Source organism: Simochromis diagramma, unplaced genomic scaffold, assembly GCF_900408965.1.
Source record: "Simochromis diagramma unplaced genomic scaffold, fSimDia1.1 OVJJ01000590.1, whole genome shotgun sequence".
NCBI lineage: Eukaryota > Metazoa > Chordata > Actinopteri > Cichliformes > Cichlidae > Simochromis > Simochromis diagramma.
This window is the reverse complement of record NW_024387057.1, coordinates 1,647,612-1,666,350: the sequence shown is the minus strand read 5'-3', so window position 1 is coordinate 1,666,350 and position 18,739 is coordinate 1,647,612. Positions and strand designations below refer to the sequence as shown.

The 18,739-nt window shown below is 42.4% G+C and overlaps 1 protein-coding gene and 2 non-coding genes across 3 annotated transcripts in view; 1 reads left to right on the top strand and 2 right to left on the bottom strand.

Annotated features, from left to right (window-relative positions):
* Positions 1–493: 493 nt before the first annotated feature.
* On the bottom strand, positions 494–567 carry trnan-guu. The gene has a single exon. It is a non-coding gene; the product is annotated as a tRNA-Asn (tRNA).
* A 356-nt stretch (positions 568–923) lies between these two features.
* Positions 924–997, bottom strand: trnan-guu. The gene has a single exon. It is a non-coding gene; the product is annotated as a tRNA-Asn (tRNA).
* Positions 998–10,541: 9,544 nt separating this feature from the next.
* gal3st3 (galactose-3-O-sulfotransferase 3) overlaps positions 10,542–18,739 on the top strand; it is a 46,796-nt gene continuing 38,598 nt past the window's right edge. The window contains exon 1 of the mRNA XM_040045116.1: positions 10,542–10,914. The gene's annotated coding sequence lies outside the window, so the exon portion shown is untranslated. The remainder of the gene's footprint in view (positions 10,915–18,739) is intronic.

The window sequence follows — 18,739 nt, the reverse complement described above, 5'->3', positions numbered from 1 at the left end:
GTTAAAATACGCTGCTTAAATATAAACAGTAAAAACTACTTTTCAGAGTCTTACCCAAATTATATACATAGACATATTTTAATGTTGTAGTATATTAATGTAGAGCACATAATCAATCTAATCAAATCTATGTACACTGATCACATGCACATAATCCAATTATTATCAATTAATTATCCGAAACTATTTAAAAACTGTACTTGTAATTATATCATTATATAACCACTTACTTTACACCAGTTAATTGGTATAATAATGTAATAATAAAACCAGCATCGGAATCTGAAACTTCTTAAAAGATTATATACAGGAAATGTCGGTTATCAAAACCGATTTATTTAGATTTTATAAGAGATGAAGCAGTGATGTGACTGCACGTAATACACAACTTAGCAAAAATATATATCTTTATATTCTATTTTAGCTTTAGACACTGTGTTTTGAGCAGCCTTTCACAAAACTACATTATTTGCTCCTAAACACAAAAATTGCTCGTCCCTGGGTGGGCTCGAACCACCAACCTTTCGGTTAACAGCCGAACGCGCTAACCGATTGCGCCACAGAGACTGTTGCAGCCAAAAAGGACGGGGGATAACACATTTCTCGTCTTCTCATGATTTCGATTATGTCACTGGTAAGTAGGGCTGGCTATCGTCGCTTATCAGCTGCTGGATGGTTGCTGAAAAAGTTTTGTGAGCTTTAACCTGGGATTCTGGCGTTTTTGGCTAAATACATTTATATTGATACATTTATAAATGTATTTTTAAATGTATATATTTAATGAAACGATATCGCTAAGTCTAGCAAAAAAGCTTGTTGTTACTTTTAAGTAAGCAATGATGTCAAGGTTACCGCTGAGTATAAAGCAAAATTGGCATTAGGCGTGTGTTCTGTGCTTTATGCTCAAAAGCACAAAAAGCGGTCGTCCCTGGGTGGGCTCGAACCACCAACCTTTCGGTTAACAGCCGAACGCGCTAACCGATTGCGCCACAGAGACTGACGGTGCACGACAAACGGGGGTTTGTCCACCAGTGTTCTCGTGCTACGTTGCCGGTCAGTGTGCATTTGCAGACAAACGAACACCATGTTCAGGCCTCCAGAACAAAAGGCAGAAGCAAGAAGAAGAGCTTTGAATGTCCTTCAAGAAGCCTGGAGAACTATTCCCAAAGGCTACTTACAGAAATGACTACAAAGCTGCCTAAGAGAGTTCAGACTGAGTTGGAAAATACATGTGGACTTTCAAGGTTGTTAGAAGCTTGGTAAACAAACTGTCAATCAATGGACCTATGGCCAATTTCCCTATTAAAACATAAGGAAATGATGGGTGAACAGTACTGTATGCAGATGCTGTACTGTGCACCCTAGTGTGTTACACTGAAATGTTTACTAATTGTTAATATCAATAGACAGAATGGTGACATAAAAATGTTGAATGCTTGAAATTGATTTGAGCTACAATTACAGTTTAAATAGCTACACAGGATTAACAAAGTCAAGATATCCTGTAGTGTTTATGCAAAAATTCAATACTGGCTTAAACTGCCGGCTCTCTGGATTGATCTGGCAGAACAACAGCAAAACGATTTTTAAAGGATGGCTTCTCCCGTGGGATTTGTCACATTTAAACCATTACATCCATCGAATCCATTTAAGCTGATTTCCATTCCTTACTGAACTAATAAAAAAAAATCCTATAGCCACAGTGAGTCACAATTATCAGACAATGTATTAATGTGGTAATGAGAGGAGAGCACACTGAAACAGTCAAGGAACATCATGAAGATATTCAGACTGTGGAAGGACAGGAACAGCTGGCAGCAGAAGATATAAGATTAGATTTACCCTCTGCTTACTGGTCCTCCAGTTCAGTTTTACAGGCTGTATCGATTATTGCGGATTAACCCTTTAAAGCCCGAACCATTAAATAATTGAGTGTTTATTTAACCTTCTGACAACAAAAATCTATATTCTTTGTATCATATTTGCTCCTTTTTGTGAAATTTATTGTTTAAAAATGTAATGTGCAATTTATTTTGGTTTTTAGTGGGGAAATAAAACCCACACGGATGATATGTTCTCAAAAACTCACAGAAACTGTCAAATATGATACACTGTGCATTAAAGCACTACATACGGCACAGGAGAGATCACCTCGAAACTAGATGCCCTGTTCCCAGATTTTTGGAGGTTCATGAGGAGGCCATCGCCTGCTGGTGTTTCTGCTGTTTCAACCACTTCAGTGGTCACAGGTGTATAAAACCAAACACCGAGGCATGCAGACTGCTTCTACAGACATTAGAGAAAGAACGGCTCGCTCAGGAGCTCAGTGTACTCCGTGAAATTTCCTTACTACTAAATATTCCACAGTCAGCTGTTTTGTGGTATATAACAAAGTGAAACTGGTGTAGAGCAGCGGAGACGACCAATCCCGTTTCTCCATCTGGTGATGTGATTGACGAGTCTGACAGTTGCCGGGGGAACAGTCCTTGTCTGACTGCATTGTGCCAAGTGTAATGTTTGGTGAAGGGGGAATCGTGGTGTGGGGTTGATCAAAACTGGTCAAAAGTCCCCATAAACACCCCTAAACCTTGTAGAAAGACTTCCCAGAAGAGCTGAAGCTGTTATACCTGCAAACAGTGCGCTGACATTATATTAAACCCTACGGATTAAGAATGACACGTCACTTGAATTGATATACGTGCGAATGCAGACGAGTGAATACTTTTGGCAATATAGTGCATGGCTCTCTGTAATACTTTTGATAGCATAGGCGAGCCATGGGGACGTGGGATGATGTCAGAAAATCTGGGTCACAAGTCTAAAATAAAAGCTATGAAAATGAAACCTTCTCCAACTAAATTTGGGCGTGTAAGTATAGAGAGTGACACACATTCGCCACTGCGGACGTAGGCTCGTGCGCGCGGTGTGTCGATCCCAAAACAGGACGATCATTGTGTCAAAACAACACAGAGAGGCCGATGTCTTACACAGAAGAAAGCCGAGCGGCAGCTCAGCGAGAACACAGCGTCTTCTGTATCGGGTGCCTCGCTGGCTTTGACCTTTGACCCCGTGCCGAGTAATATGACCATATCCTTTAAGAGGGCCGAGCCAGTGTGCGCCAGGCAGAAAACACGAGCGCAGCCATTTATGTGTGTGTGCCGAGCAGCCTTTTTTTCTCACACACACACACTGCCCACACAGCTAATTTATTCAGTAAATGGGAAACTGGTTACAACCTTTGCCCTCATGTTGAGCCGCAGCACTGAGCTCGCCGGTCAAAGGAGTGCCACCTGAGCCCAGGGGAGTTTTAACACACACATACAGAAACAGGCACAAGACAGCGAGGAAGCGGCAGGAAACCTAATAACTACTCGAACATCGTCCAGAGCAGATTTAGCGAGAGAGAACAAAGGAGCGAGGTAAGAGGACAGGAGATGGTGAAATTAGTTGGAGGAAAAAAATGTGTCTGCTGGAAGGAGCAAATGAGAAAAAGAAGAGAGAGGAGAGAAGGCAAAGCAAATGTGAGAAGGCAGCAGTGGGAAAAATAAGAAAGATGACAAAGAGGAGTGTGGGAATGCGTGTGTGAGTGTGTTTGGACGGCAGTGCGAAGCAGTGCTGACAGGATGTGTTGACAGGCCCGTTTGGAACAGTAGAGGTTTTATCTGTGCTAATAAATGAGGCCCTATATCCCATCCTACACGGGCCTATTAAAAACTGACCTGGAGTCTGTTGTACTTTCTTATTAAATATTTCAAGTGGGTGAAGCAGCTCCCGTTTCATTGATTACCGCAAAGCAAGCAAATCTTTATTTTTAGAGCCAGGGAGAAACGGAGAGGTAGAGAGGACTCGCACACAGCAACTCATGCGTTTAAATCTAACAATGAATACAAAGACAGAGGTAATCAAAGGCTGGGGAGAAAAGAAATGCTTCGGCCTCTGTGGCGAGCGGCACAGTTTTTACAGCTCACACTATTCATCATAATAGGGCGTATTAAGGCACTCACAAGGATATCGTTATTATGTTTTTTTAAGTACACAAATAAAATTAATGTGTAACGAATTCAGTTTGGTTTATTATAGTTTATATATAACTAATTGAGAACAAGCGTCATTGCAAAGTAATTTACCAACAAAGAACCCACTTTATTAAAGAGCTAGTTCCAATACTCTGGTTAATTGTTATCCAGTAGGGAGGTAGGAACAACTCCTGAAACCTCCAGCAGAAGCAGGGAGGTGCAGCTATCTGCTGGAACTGGACATTCTCATGTAACTCTCAGCTGGTTAAAGCCCATAGCATAGTTGCTCCACAGTGTGGTGGGTTACCCCACACAAGTAAAAATCCCTGGCTCGACTTTTCCCAGGAGGAGACACACGAGCGGGAATGTGCATCCAATTCTAAAAGTGTGCACGAGACACTAAGAGGCTTCACCATCAGTTTTGCTGGTTGGACAGACTTTAGTTCATTGCCACCAGGGCGGCGGGGTCCAGCTGTCACAGAGTGACAACACATACCCTAGACAGGTTGCCAGTTCACCACGGGGTGAGAAGAACTGGCAACGCATACAACACGCTTCCACAAGAGCTTCTTTCCAAAAAAAGTCAGACTGTTGGTGAAAAAACCCCTAAAATACAGACAAAATCTACCTCATCCAGGAGTGCAATACATATCTTTTCATACTTGTCCTTTAAGTGCAGTATGGGAATTAATGTTTCATAATTGAAATTACTTGAAATTGTGTCCCCTTACTTTACCTCACTGTGCACTTTGCTTTGTATTTGTATATAAATATAAATTTATTTGGCTTTGACTCTAAGCTCTGCGCATCAGATTTGCTTTGTATGCAGACCCAGTGCATGTGAACAAATGGCAGATAAGAGGCGTTATCACTATCTTTTTTTTTATCTTTTGAAACCACCAAAGAAAATCTACACTGTATAACATTTTGACAAGAACATGTCTCCTCAGTGCAGAAAGAATCCTCCAGGAAGCTCAGATATAATAGAATTGTTTATTATCTTAATACAAATAAGAACCAGGGGCTACATGTCTTTGCAGGTTTAGTTTAGACTGTGTACAGCAGGTGAACAGTATGTGAAAGTTACATCCTTAAGAAATAGGAGGAGAAAAAAAATAGTCCAGCCAATCCATCGACTGTTCACTGAAGCCTCATCAGACATGGTCTCAGTGGAAGGGTGGCTGTCAAGAAGGTGTTCTTAAGGAAGGGAAACAGCGAGAACAGGCTGAGGTGTGCCAAATTACACAAGAACTGGATTGAAAATCAATGTCAATAGTCTGGAGAACTATTCCTGAAGAGTACTTAGAGAAAAAGAGTTCACACTGCATTAAAGAATAAAGGTTTGCATTCCAAATATTGACTTTTAAGCTCACCAGAGTTGTACATTCTCCGGTTTCACCTCATACATATTTCCTGTATGTTTGCTCATGTTTTGTTTTAATAAACCAGTTCACGAATTTCTTGGCGAAATATAAAGAAATGAGGGCTTGATACTTTTGCACAGTACTTTAAATATTCAGTTTATTCTTCCAGAGATAAGGTGCTTTCTAATCTTCCGCCAGCAGCTGAGCTTTCTGACCCTCCTGTGGCTGCAGACACAAGTAAACTTAATATATATATACAGATGCCGCAGAAACACTTGAAGGCCACCAACAGAATCCATTCATCATATTGCACAGTCGAACAGACTCGACCCACTGGGACGCCTTTAAAAAAGTTCTTTTTTAAACATCCTTATTGGTGTACAGTGAGATTTTAGAGGTTTTGCTGAAAACGGCAGCTTCTGCCAAGGGAAAGAAAGCCGTTACAGCCAGCAACAAGCTGCAAGAGGAAAACCAGTGAGAGGTCCAGGCATTCTCTATTGCAGTCAAATAAATAGGATTCATTACCGTGTTGAAAATGATGCTAGGATACTGCCCGACATGCTTCAGTGTGCATGTTTACATTTAATTTGTCAACCCTGGCGTCCTGTGTGCATGACATATCTTTAATGGCACAGGGAGCTGGGTTCACAGACACCGATTTCTACAAGTGTCTGTGAGGCCATGCAGTGATTTGCATGAAAGAATCACGCCTGCTTTTAATATAGTGTGTCCTATGGGCATGAAGGTCACAGACATATAAAACATGTTACTGGAACATATAGCAGCCTCACTGACTGCTATATGTTTTTACAAGAGTCAAAGAGTTCTTTTGGAATAGGGGTTCTATTTACATACTGGTCGATGTAATCAGCGTAGTAATAACAACAGATCTCACATTCCCAGTTCAGGTGGACTAAAGCTTTGTGGGAGTTACCATTTACAATATCAATTATGATCAAATTTGCTAGAGGCACCAAAAACAAAGCTCTTTGGTCTCTTTAAATCTGGAAATTACATATTCATCGCTGTTTCATTTTCACTTAGTGTTGTTTACCAGGTGATATCTGTTTTGAGTGCTATCCAACACCCATATAGTTTTATGTCAGCTGCTTCAGAGCAATCATCTCAAGACTTGTGTTGAACCGCTGTAGGTGTACACTGCAAAAACTCAAACTCTTTACCAAGTATATTTGTCTTATTTCTAGTCAAAACATCTCATTACACTTAAAATAAGACAAAAACAGCTACAAAGCAACATTTCAAGACAGTGAATCTTGAAACTACAGACAAACTAGATAATTTTCACTTGTTTCATTGGCAGATTTTTTTTCACTTAATATTTTGACTTGAAATTAGACAAATATACTTGGTAAGATTTTGAGTTTTTGCAGTGTAGTTTTTATTCTTCTGAATCTTTATGATAACCAAATCGTTTATTGCTGTAACCTGTCAAAAAGCTGAAATCATGGCTGGTAAGCACACCACAAACACATATTATATACCAGCAACATTGTCCACAACATCACAACCTTGACTTATTTAGCCCGACAGCAGGAGCGTGGTGGGTCTTGTTAGTTGCGTGAGGGACCCTGAACAGGTCAAAGTAACGTCACGCACCATCCAGAGCGCCCTCCGTGTCTGCTGATTGCACCCTGACAGCTCGAATGGAAGATGAAGTGAGGCGTGTCCGGGGATCTCTGCAAGCAGGCAGAGATTGTAAATAATTTAAAAATAAAGTAAATGGTGCATGACTCTGTCCTGCCTCAGTTCTTTTCAATCTTTTGTGCCATTCATGGTGTGGAACACGATGGACGTTTGCTTTGGTTCTGAAGTACTAAATATTGATAAAGTCAGGTTTTTTTTAAGTTTTGTCAGTCCAGGCTGAAATCAATAAAAGTAATTATACGAACAGATGTTGAATAATACTTTGCTGGTATCTCATTCTTAAGAAGCCTCCTTTTGAAGCCTTTTGAATATAAAAAGTCATTTAACCATTGCAAGTCTTTAATATTTTTAATGCTCAAAAACAACCAGTTGTATCAAAGAAGAAAAAGTCTGTAAAGTTTTAGAAACATCTGTCCCTGCTTCTCAAATCACATCAAGCACAAACCATAAAAAGCTGCAGAGGAACCACAAGAAAGCGTCCAATCAATCAGAAAGCAGCCCATTAAACAATATCCATTCAGCACAGCGGTGTCATGCATTACTGCCGGTCCACAAACAAGCTAAAAACAATGAATTTATAATGCCAGCGGGGTGTTTAACAAGCTTCGGCCAATCTCTGCAGCTCATCACAAACAAGATCAATAGGAAGAAGCGACAGCGTTGCCTAATCAAAGTCTGCACTGTTCCTCACAAGAATAATAACCCGTATGGAGGAGGCAATACGCTGCAAACACAATAACTCATTAATTTATTACACCCCCGAGTCCAGATTGTTACTCAGTCTGTCCGTCAGGATTCAGGAAGCATCCTTAACCTCGCCCCAAAAAATAGGAACGTAATATTAATAAAATCAAAGAGCGGTGGGATTTATTAGGAGGTAAAAGCCAGAAAGAGCCCAACTGTCCTTTAAATACACTACAGGTGACTCATTAGTGCACAGGAACACTGTAAGAACGGGATGGAAAATATGACGACTACTAAGTCTGAGACGTTTTTTTGAGTAACGGAGATAAAAAAACAAACGGGACTACAAAAGAAGGGAGTGGAAATAAGTTGCAATACACAGTACAGGCGAAATAAATACAAACGAGAATAATAACTTATAAAGAGCCAGTTTAAGGAGACAGTAATGAGCGTGAGAAAAGAGGATCTATGTTTCTTAGTAAAGAGCGTTTAAAAGTTGACTTCAAATGGCAGGGGAGAGAGAGGCAGGGCGATAAAAATCGACGTGGGTCAGATTGTGAGGGTGTTGTAAACCTCCAGGGCCAACCAGGAAAGAGACGATTAACGGGACTCTGGAGCCAATTAGCACTGCAAGACTCACACGCGACACCATTAAAAAATAAATAAATAAAAGATCTGCTATAAGTACGATGACAATTTTACACCCAATGATTGTATTGGTTTTTTTTTAAGAGAAGAGAGAAACAGCACCTCTAACAACAGTGATCCTTGATGCAGCATTAAAGCTTGTTGGGAACAGCACGGCCTGTTTTGTTTTCAAAAATGCTCGTACAGGATTCCAGGATGTCTCAGATTTATTGAGTCTGTTATCGCTCAGAAGTCTCAGACTCTCCAAATGCCATGTATTCATCATTTCTCCCATCCAAAGCTCAAATTTTGGTGCTGAGCCTTTTTATTTCCACTGCTGTAGGATTAACTTTTTAGCAATTACCATTCCAAGCAGGAACGCAATCTGTTCGCGGTTCCTCGCAGACGCCAAAGAGCTAGTCTTTCCGAGTAACAATGAAAACCTACTACGGCAGTTTCTACTATTTCATTTCGAGGTGGAATTAATGGTTCTTTATCTGTTTCTGCAGGTTTTTAGCCACGCACTGTAAAAGATTTTCGATTTGCGTCCAGTTCTCCAAAGCAACGTCTGCGCATAACCCAATCTCAGTAAGTATGTAGAATAGAGTGGAATAGTAAAGGGAACCACAGTAGAGTTCACCACAAACAGGAAAAAACATGAAAGAAAACACCTAAGAGACAAGCACAGAGAATGGACTCCTAGCTGAGAGCTGTCATTGTTTCTAACACAACAAAGACGTTCTCTGTGTTACTTCTATGTTCCCGAAAGCAGAGGCTAAGCTGGAGGGCCGACAGCTCCATCCACATACTTTGACACTTCCTCCTGGATCACGGCACGCAGCTCTGTGCCGCTGCCTGTGTGCCTGTGTTTTTCTCCCTCCCTGCCTAATGGTCGTGCTGTTAACAGTCTTCTAGCACTGCTTTATCTCAGTACGCTGACTTTTGGATTAGACAAGAACATCACATATTTTTCAAATCGCTCCCTGTTGTACCAAGATTTCTTATTTCATATTTTGGTCTGTTCATTTTATTTCTCTCTTAGGGGTGTGTATTTTTTTTTGTCCTAGAACAGAAGCAGCATGTATGTTAGACAACCCTGATGAGGATGATTGGAAGAGAACGATTGGATAGATCAAGTTATTCACCCAGCATGGTCACAGAATACAATCAGAACAATGTGTGAAAGTGATAACTTGAGTTTATGTTGCAACTGAGTCATTCCGTAAAAGGACTAGATGTTATAATCCCTGATAATGCGCCTGATAAGACAAAAACATGATACCATAGAGCACTCCATCCAGACATAGAAACAAAATAGCAAGAAATGTTTAATGTCAAGGGCCTCTTGGATCAGAAATGTTGGAGGACACTTAAACAGGACAGTGGTCCCACTGCAGCAAAGATTAGTGATTTCCATGACAACTTGATTATCAAGGCTGAGATGATTGTCTTGTTACTCATGATACCAGCAGAAAGTTGAGTCATGTAAACCTGTAAAAAAACAAACAAAATTGTGCCCATACCCATATTTATGGTGTTTTGGAATGTCTCCATTAGACATGCTAAAACAAAATATATGACTCAGCTCATTTTGAGAGGGTTGGATGGGAACTGTAATTCACCGAGGGGTGTGTGTGTGTGTGTGTGTGTGTGTGTGTGTGGGGGGGGGGGGGGTATAAGTGTTGAAATAATGAAAAATAAATCTACTAAATGCTTGCATTCATTGCAATTAGTAACCTCAGTCATACTAAACACCCCTTTGTTATGAAAATGCTGTGAATAATAGATGAAGGAGGCCCCGTTCCTGGGGTTGCCTTAAGGCCCGTGAATCACTAAATGCACCCCTGTTGACTGTAGATTTACATACGAGCTCTCTGTGAAGCTCCACTTCAAATTTAAATCAGCCTGCGTGGCATCACAAAAGCTTTTCACAGTGAATGGCAAGAAGCAACTTTACAACAGAGAGCGCGGGGTTAACGGAGCGCCCGGAGCTGGAGATACAATATTCGGGGAAACGTTACATAAGTATTACAATAATTTTCTCGTCACGGTCGAACGACTTTCCGTTAGGATTGTCCATGCGCGTTAATGTGCTCGTGGCGTGTGTGAAGACCATATGTGCTTGCTGTGAGCGCGCGAGCCGCCGCACAGCGTTCTCCGCGCGTCACGAACACACGCGCAGAGAGAGAGAGTGAGAGAGAGTGAGAGAGAGAGGAGAGAGAGGAGAGAGAGAGGCAAACGCCTCTCGTTATGTAGCACGAGGAGTCGCTCGCGAGGACCATCCTCTTGACAGACAGCAGATCTGCAGCCTCACTGACTGCTTCACCTGAACAAGCCCCAAACAGTGCCGAAGAGAGCCAAGAGTGAAGGCGAGCAGGAGGAGCGGGAGGTCCTCCAATAAACCGAACAAATAAATTTAAAATAAAATAACGGAAAAAGAAGAAAGAAGGAGGAGAGGGGACAGGAGGCAGCCGGCTGGCCGGGACACGCAGTCCGCCTGAGGGGAGAAATCACCGCTACCACCGTCACATCACATCACAGCTCCGGAGATAACAAAGGTCGGTAACGGTGTAATAGCAGCATCCCTATCCTTACATGGCGGCGTTAATCCCCGTAGTAGCGCAGCAGTGGACGTGTCTGATGTGCTGTTTAAAAGGGAAAAAGGGGGGTCGATGTGTCACAAGCGGACATTTGTAGACGATCATGTTTGTTTCTATTGTGCCAATGTTCCGTTTTTCTCTCTCTGTGATCCTCACCGCTCCTCTGTGGGGACAATTACGCACCGATAGCTGCGCCAAAAGCGGATTTATGGCCACCCCCCCGCGCTGACACGTTTTCTTCAAATTAAAAAAAAAAAAAAAAAAGGTGTTCAGAGCTAACATGTGTGTCATTTGGAAATGCGCCGCGGAGTGATTTCACTCCGGCACGACCCCTCAAAGCTATCCAGGCGTGCTGGTGCTGTTGTCGATCCAGCGGCGGAGAAGAACGAAGTTCTCACATACAAAGAGCTGAAGTGAAGCTGAGTGTTAAAAAGCAATGAAGAGTGGACACGGTAACCACCGTCCGTGCTTTTCATGTCGTTTTTAACCTTTTGAAGTTTTCTTTTCTTTTTTCCCTCCCGGTTATCGCGTTCCCGCTAAACTCACTCGCTGCTCTAACCCGGTTTTCCAGGTTAACAGATTTTTTTTTTCAACTGGTTAGATTTGCTTACATTTTACGCTCTCCAGATGTTGCAGATTTGTCCATTTTTTGAATAGATTAGATCACAGACCTGGCGGAAAAAAGGAATTGCCATCGTCTTAAGTGTATACATGTGCATATAGGTGCTGATAGTATCTTCAAATAGCAACGCGAACTATGCTGATGACAAATATTTTCACATTCAGCTTTTTGTTCGAGCAAATTAATGTGCCAGTTAAGCGGGAAGCTGTGTTAAACTGTGTAAGAAACTGGTGACAGGTAGCAGGTGTTGATGTTTCCTGCTCATCTCGAGTCTGATGAGTTTCTTTGTGGTTTTAGGAGGAAAATATCAGCTTGTGATTTCATGTCAGTGGACACACAGGTGCCAGTATTTTGCATCGTCATATGAAGATAACTACAACATGTATTTGCATGAACTGGACATGAAAACCTTCTTTTTCCATAGAGGTCTTTATTTTAGTCAAATCATATGGAATACTTGCAAAAAGGCAAAAACCAAAGCTGTAAATGATTTGTATATATATTTGTATAATACCCCTTTTCTCCTCGGCCGGCTGACAGACCAGGAAAAGCACAAGCACAGTAAAACAGACCTGTTGTACTGCATACTTTGTGCATTGCCTCCACAGAGCGTTCTCACTCCCGAGGCGTAACATGTCGACGTTTTGTCACGTCCCGCGGCGTTCCTGAGGAACGCGAAAGGAGACCTTCGGCGTTCTTATGTTACGCGGCGGGTTATGGCTGGAATCCAGTGCAATGACGCTCCCGCGGTAGTAGACATTCCAGCCCTAAACCTAACCTTATCCCTAGCCCTGACCATAACCTTATTCCTGACCTTAACCAGGACTTTAATGATGTTAAATAGCGTGTTTCTAAGCGATTTGAAGAAAAAGAGCGAACATGTGTAGGTTCAGTCCAGACGGTTCTCATATTTCCTCTTTTTCCGAGGTCGTCATTTAGGAACGTGGTGGGTAGCCGAAAACGTAATATGGTGACGATTTGTCACCTAGCGTAAAATGTTACGCTTTGGGAGTGAGAACGGGTTGGCCTCCATCTGGCAACAGAGCTACACCAGCGACGTGCAGTCAGGATTTTGGAGAACTGCACGATAGCGCGTCCTGTCCGAGCTGAGACACTGTCGGACACATTAGCCTAAAACCAGCTATACACCGAGATGGAATCGGTGTATTTATCGCGATCTTCTCTGCCAGCGCCTCAAAGCTTGTCGGGATGATTGATTTCTCCTGCTCAGTCAGATTAAGAGAGTGTCAGCACCTGTGCCGGGAAATTAATTAAACTTCACGCGGAGATTAACCGCGCGGGATTATCAGTGTGAACTCTTTCGTACACCCGGAGGGGAGGAGGGCAACTGTTAATGACAGACTATTTATACCTTTATTGAATCTAGCATGATGGCAGAATGATTCCAGCTGTTGCTGGAGCCTGTTCAATATTTTCCGTAACACAGATTTGCTTCTGTTCCATTAGTTGATTAGTTTGTTGTTGGCTGAAGTTTTTCAGTCTGCTGCATCACTTACAGAGGTTTGTATTTGCCTTGTTGGAAGGAAATGCGCATTGTTGTCACTGTTGGTTCTTGAAGTGGATCTTTACACACACACACACACACACACACACACACACACACACACACACACACACACACACAAAATGTACTTTGGTTACATGTTAATGGGGTACTTCATTAATCTGACAGCTGACAGAAAATTATGGGCCACACTCAAAGCAAGTCAGTCCCTGCAGAAATCATTTACTTGGGTGGGGGAATAGAATAAAAAAGATTTAAAATAAACATGAAGAGTATCAGAGGAGGTGTCCCTATTTCAACTCAGTCACTCAGTGAAATAGCTGTCACATCTAATGAATAATTCAAGTCATTTAGTAAGCTTAAAATGAAAAAAAAAAAACATTTGCAGGCTCCAGCTTGTCAAAATAAGAATTTGCCCCCACACCATTTTTTTTTATTTGGTGCTTGTTTTTGACTTCTGGTCAGACAAAACAAGACATTTTAAAGCCATCAAATACTCCAGGAAGCTAGAATGGTGTTTCCCCCCTTTTCCCCATCAAGTAAAGCAAATAACCGTGGGACTCCTTTGTAAATGTCTCACAAAACAGAAATAATTCCCACATTTTCTGGGTTTTCGTGTCTTTTTAAACGGCTTTGACAGCAGGTGGATGGACGGCCCACGTAAAATACTGAGAAATCTCATCAATCCTCGCCCCCCGCACGAACCCGGTCCACTGCTGCTCCTTTTTGATCCGTGCGTCTACCTGCCTCCCCTCTGTCCGTCTGTCTCTCGCCTCCTCGTCTGTCTTCGGGAAGTAGGTTAGTGAGAAAGGAGGCGAGGTGACTTAATAAACCCCATCTCGCGGCAGGTCATTTACAAGCACGGACCTAAAAAGGTTCCTGACTTTCTTTCTTTCTTTTTTCTTCTCTCTGGTGTGCCCACAAGAAAGGCACAAGACCGAGTGATGAATGTGCACTCTGTTGGGAGAACAGCGATGCAGGGAATAACAATGGAGGTGAGGCGAGGTGGTGTTGATGGAGGGGGCAGGGAGGGATAGAACAGCGACACACTTATGAATAAACGCTCACACACTAACGCACGGGCCACACCGGCCCTCTACAAAAAAACGCGAAGATAAAGTGCGCTGACTAAGATTCACTGCACGGCTGTGTTAAAGCTCATCACAAAAGTCTTTTTAGATGGAGGGTGCCCTTTAAAGGCTCTGAGAAAGGAGTTTATTTATACTGTAGCAGACTATGATATACTGCTCTGTGTCTGGCTGCTGCACAGTGTCCCTGAAAACGGTCGTTCTTAGGCCCCGAGCCAGAAAAGGAGAAGTCTTTGTTTACTGGTTCCCGGGAGGCGGAAAGAGTCACACATGCTGGTATGTAGCATAAATTCCTCCATTTGTGTGAGATAGGAATTTCTAAAAGAAAGGGAGGAAAATAACCTGGAGAAGTAGGACGTGGAGTGTCTGCATACAGTATAATGCAGTTATTTTTTATTCAAATTTAACTCTGAGTGACAGAAACGCCTGCATGTACCCCGTCAAGCCAACAAAGATGACATTCTGGTGATGGGGAGAGGTGAAAAGGAGCCAGATGGTGATTTTAGGGTGGGTGGGGTTTTCAGAAAATGCAACAGTATCAGCAAAGCTTTGAAGGAAGGGGACAGTTAAGCATCGCAGAGCTCACACACTTGCACACACAGAGAAAAAAAAGGGGCAGAGAAAATCATACAGGAGGACAGATGGTGAGCGTTGTCTTTTTTTTCTTCTCTGTGCAGTTGGTATTGACAGGGAAGGGCTTTACGGGCACGCAGGTTTCAGGGGTGCAGGAGGATGCGGTGCTCACTGAGGTCTTCTTAATGTGCGTAAGCGGAGGTCATGACTGTGGTTTAAGACCGACTGTGAGCCTGAGTGATTAGAGCGCATGTGATTAAAAATTTACTTGTGGGCATCTCGGCTCACCGCGGAGAACTGAGGGAGTGTGTGTGCGTGCGCTGATTTAGCGATGTGTGGATGTTGGCCTGAGCGAGATTAATGCTCCATGTTAACAAACCTCTTGGTTTGACCCTGGCCAGCAGACACACACACACACACACACACACAGACATGTATTCTCTCACGCACACACCATCCACTTGATCCCCTGTTAGGTTGATGCTGGCCTTGAGCAACCCTCCTTGCAGAAGCATGCATGCGCACACAGACACGCACAAACAAACATTGAAAACTGGCCAACTTTCAGCCACTTTGATGCATTAGTGCAAAGGTACATTTTCTCCTCATTGTGGCTCGGGAGCAAATAGATTTTGATGTGCAGGCATGCACCTTATTTCAGATTAGAGGCTTTACTGGATACAAAAATGGAGGGTGTAGAGTTGAAAATGCCCTCTTGTCACCCCCCCGTGGTGCCGCATATCATTGATATCCCTGGTTGTGATTGATTCCTTGGGGGAGCCTGCTAGATGAAGAAGAAGAGACACCAGTAATTTGTTGTATAATTGTTAGAGAGCAAAGACTTCATAATGAAAAATGAATGCTAGAGCGCTCTTTATTGCTTGTCACAAAACGAGACAGGCTTTTATCCCGGTTCCCTGTCATGTGTGGTTCTGGCTGCTGATGCCAGATGAAGACAGATGGGCGAGGGTTTTTGTCGGGGTTTGGGCCCGGCTCCAGGGAGCTGCCCTTGGTACGAACGCTTTCATCTACTTGTAGATGTCCGATAGCCAGATACCAGCAGACCCTGGATTAAAACGGTCTGGGCAGAAAGATTATGGGAGCAAAGTCCTGTATCTCGATGGCCCTGCTGTTCCGCACAACACGAAAATGCATTATTCATTATTAATACAGAGAGCATCTCGGTCTGGGTGCTGTTGTTATTGTCGGGCAAACTTCTACGTAGCAGAGTCCTCCCTTTTCCAAAGTCCTGACCTTGAATTTTTTTTCCATTCAGACACTCTCTGCTCTTTAGACTTTTGGAAAGTGTTTGAGTGAACCAGAGCCTGAGGTTGTTTTTTTCTCAGTACTATGAATAGCACCATGACTAATCTGACTGGGGTAATAACAACATTTAAGCTTTCTTTATTGCGCTATTCAGTCAGAGCGTATACGGTGCAGGGGACACCATGAGGTTAACTGAGAAATATGTAGATTTTTATCAATTTACCCAAATAACACAAATATTTTAAATTTCAAAATACAGTGATGATCAGGCTTTCTTTCTGATCAAAGAGCCCTGTCCTATAGTTTGACTGATATCAAATTGTGTTTATTACAGTTATCATTACAATGATTCTGTGTGAGAATGTAAATGAAATCAATATTATTATAATGACAACCATCCTCGAGTAGGAATAATTTGGGGTGGTTTCCAGTTTAACTACCCTGAGAGGCACAAACCCCTCATCTAGCAGCTGCTGATGCTCTCTAAGCTAATTGCAGTGATCACATGGTGCAACACCAATCAGCCACAACATTAAAACTTCTAATGTTGCATAGCGCTGTGTAGGTCTCCCTCATGCTACTGTAATCTCTGACTTGTCAGTGTGTTCAGTTCCTTTGGTGTCTGTTTTATTATTGTAATGAATAGTGACTGATGGTAATTGAGAGCTATCTGTTGTACATGTTATTATCTGATAAGATTGATGAGTGCACGATGAAGCAAGAATCAAGGGTTTGCGAGGTAATCTGAGTTTAAAGTTCGTCGGCGTCACGAAGGTGGCTCTCATTTTATTTGGCTAAAATCACCATGGTAACTTGTACTGAAAACATAACCTGGTCGGGAGGTTATGTGTCCTGCTGCAAGACCCAATTTGAGTGAAGTTTGGCTGTAGGACAGATTCTCTAGAACAGCGGTTTCCAACCTTTTTTGCGCCACGAACCGGTTTATGCCCGACAATATTTTCACGGACCGGCCTTTAAGGTGTCGCGTATAAATACAACAAAATAAAACTAGTACCGGTACCGAAAAAAAGAAGATTTATTCATAACACACGCGAAAAGACCCAGGAAAACCGAGTTAACGATAAAAACGATAGCAAAATAACGCTGCAAACCAATAAAAACCCTGAAAACCACACATTTCACACCTGAGCCTCAACTCTCGCGGCCCGGTACCAAACGACTCACGGACTGGTACCGGTTGGGGACCGCTGCTCTAGAATACTTTGGTATACAGAGGAGTTCATGGTTCACTCAATGACTGCCGAAATCATCACCCCTCCACCACCGCACTGATAGTTGTTATGAGGTTTTTGTGCTGATATGCTGTGTTTAGTTTTCTCCAAATGTGGTGCAGTGCATCATGGTCCGACATCTCCACTTTGCACCCTTGTCCAAAGGACATTGTTCCAGAGTTTTTCTGGTTTTGTTCAAATGCAACTTTGCAAACCTAATCTGAGCTGCTGGGATTTTCTTTGAGAGAAGAGGCTTTCTCCTGCAGTTCTTCCAAACAGCTGAGCCCAGTAGAGTTTGACATGCAGCTCTTGGGCTTTTAGCAGTTTCTTTGAGCATTGCACGAATCTGACCTCGGGGTCAATTTGCTGGGTCATCCACTCTTGCGAAAAGGCTCCAGATCAGCAATCTTCCCAAGAGTGGACTTCTTGCTTTTATAGAGGTGCTCACACTTATTGATGATCAGTAAATCAAGTGCATTTGAGTCACAGCACATAGCTTCTACTTACCCTCTTTATATAGAAGCAGGGCAGCAAAGAGTCCTGAGAAAACGTCCTTTTTCACATCACTGTATTCATGGCTCTCATTCAACATTCATGCCACGTGATCGCAAAGGGCACAAGCACAACTGTGGATTAAAAAAAAAGGTTATGCAGTTATAAGTTCATCCTTAATCTTGGAAACACCATTATACCTTTAGTAACTCTTCTTGACCTTTCATTTTTTACATTGCATAACCTTAATTAGCAACAAACAAACATGGATGTAACATCTGCTCAGTAAAAATGGATGTTTTAGCATACTTTCCGAAATTAAAGTGAGGTGCTCAGGTGATTAAAAAGCAAACGACGAGCTACTAAATAGTATATTTTTTCCCAACAAACCAACACCAAACATAGCTGTAACTGGTTGAATCGACCAGGTTATGATGAAACTTCTAATTCTAATCAAGATGATCAGATTAGAGGTTTTGCCATAATCAGATTATTTCTGCCAGTGGGATGAATGTGAGCTGCTGGCACAAACTCATAACAGGCTTTACCTTTATTTTGTTTTGAAATTGATTTCTGTGGAACTTCAGCCCACCTGAAGTGAAACAAGGTTAGATACAGTGGGTTTGGGTACTCTGGCCCTTGATGGCAATTCTGATTGAAAAAGCTGGGCGGTGTACTTACATTCTGTTGTTGCCCTCCAAATAGCTCGGTTCCCATGACCTTGGATGAAACGGGAAGCTTATAGTGCCCATAAAGCCACATAAAACAGAGCATAAGAACAATGATAATGGCCGGTGAGAGCACACTGTGGTGGCTATTAACTCCGGCAGGCCATTCGATATGTTATCTATAGAATCACTAGCTCGACTTCAGCCAGAAAACAGATACTCGAAACTGAATATCGCTTTTCCACACTAGCGAAGAGCTTCATCACAGAGAACTCCCGATGCCACGAACTAAAGAAGTATTGCAGCGTGTGTTGAGG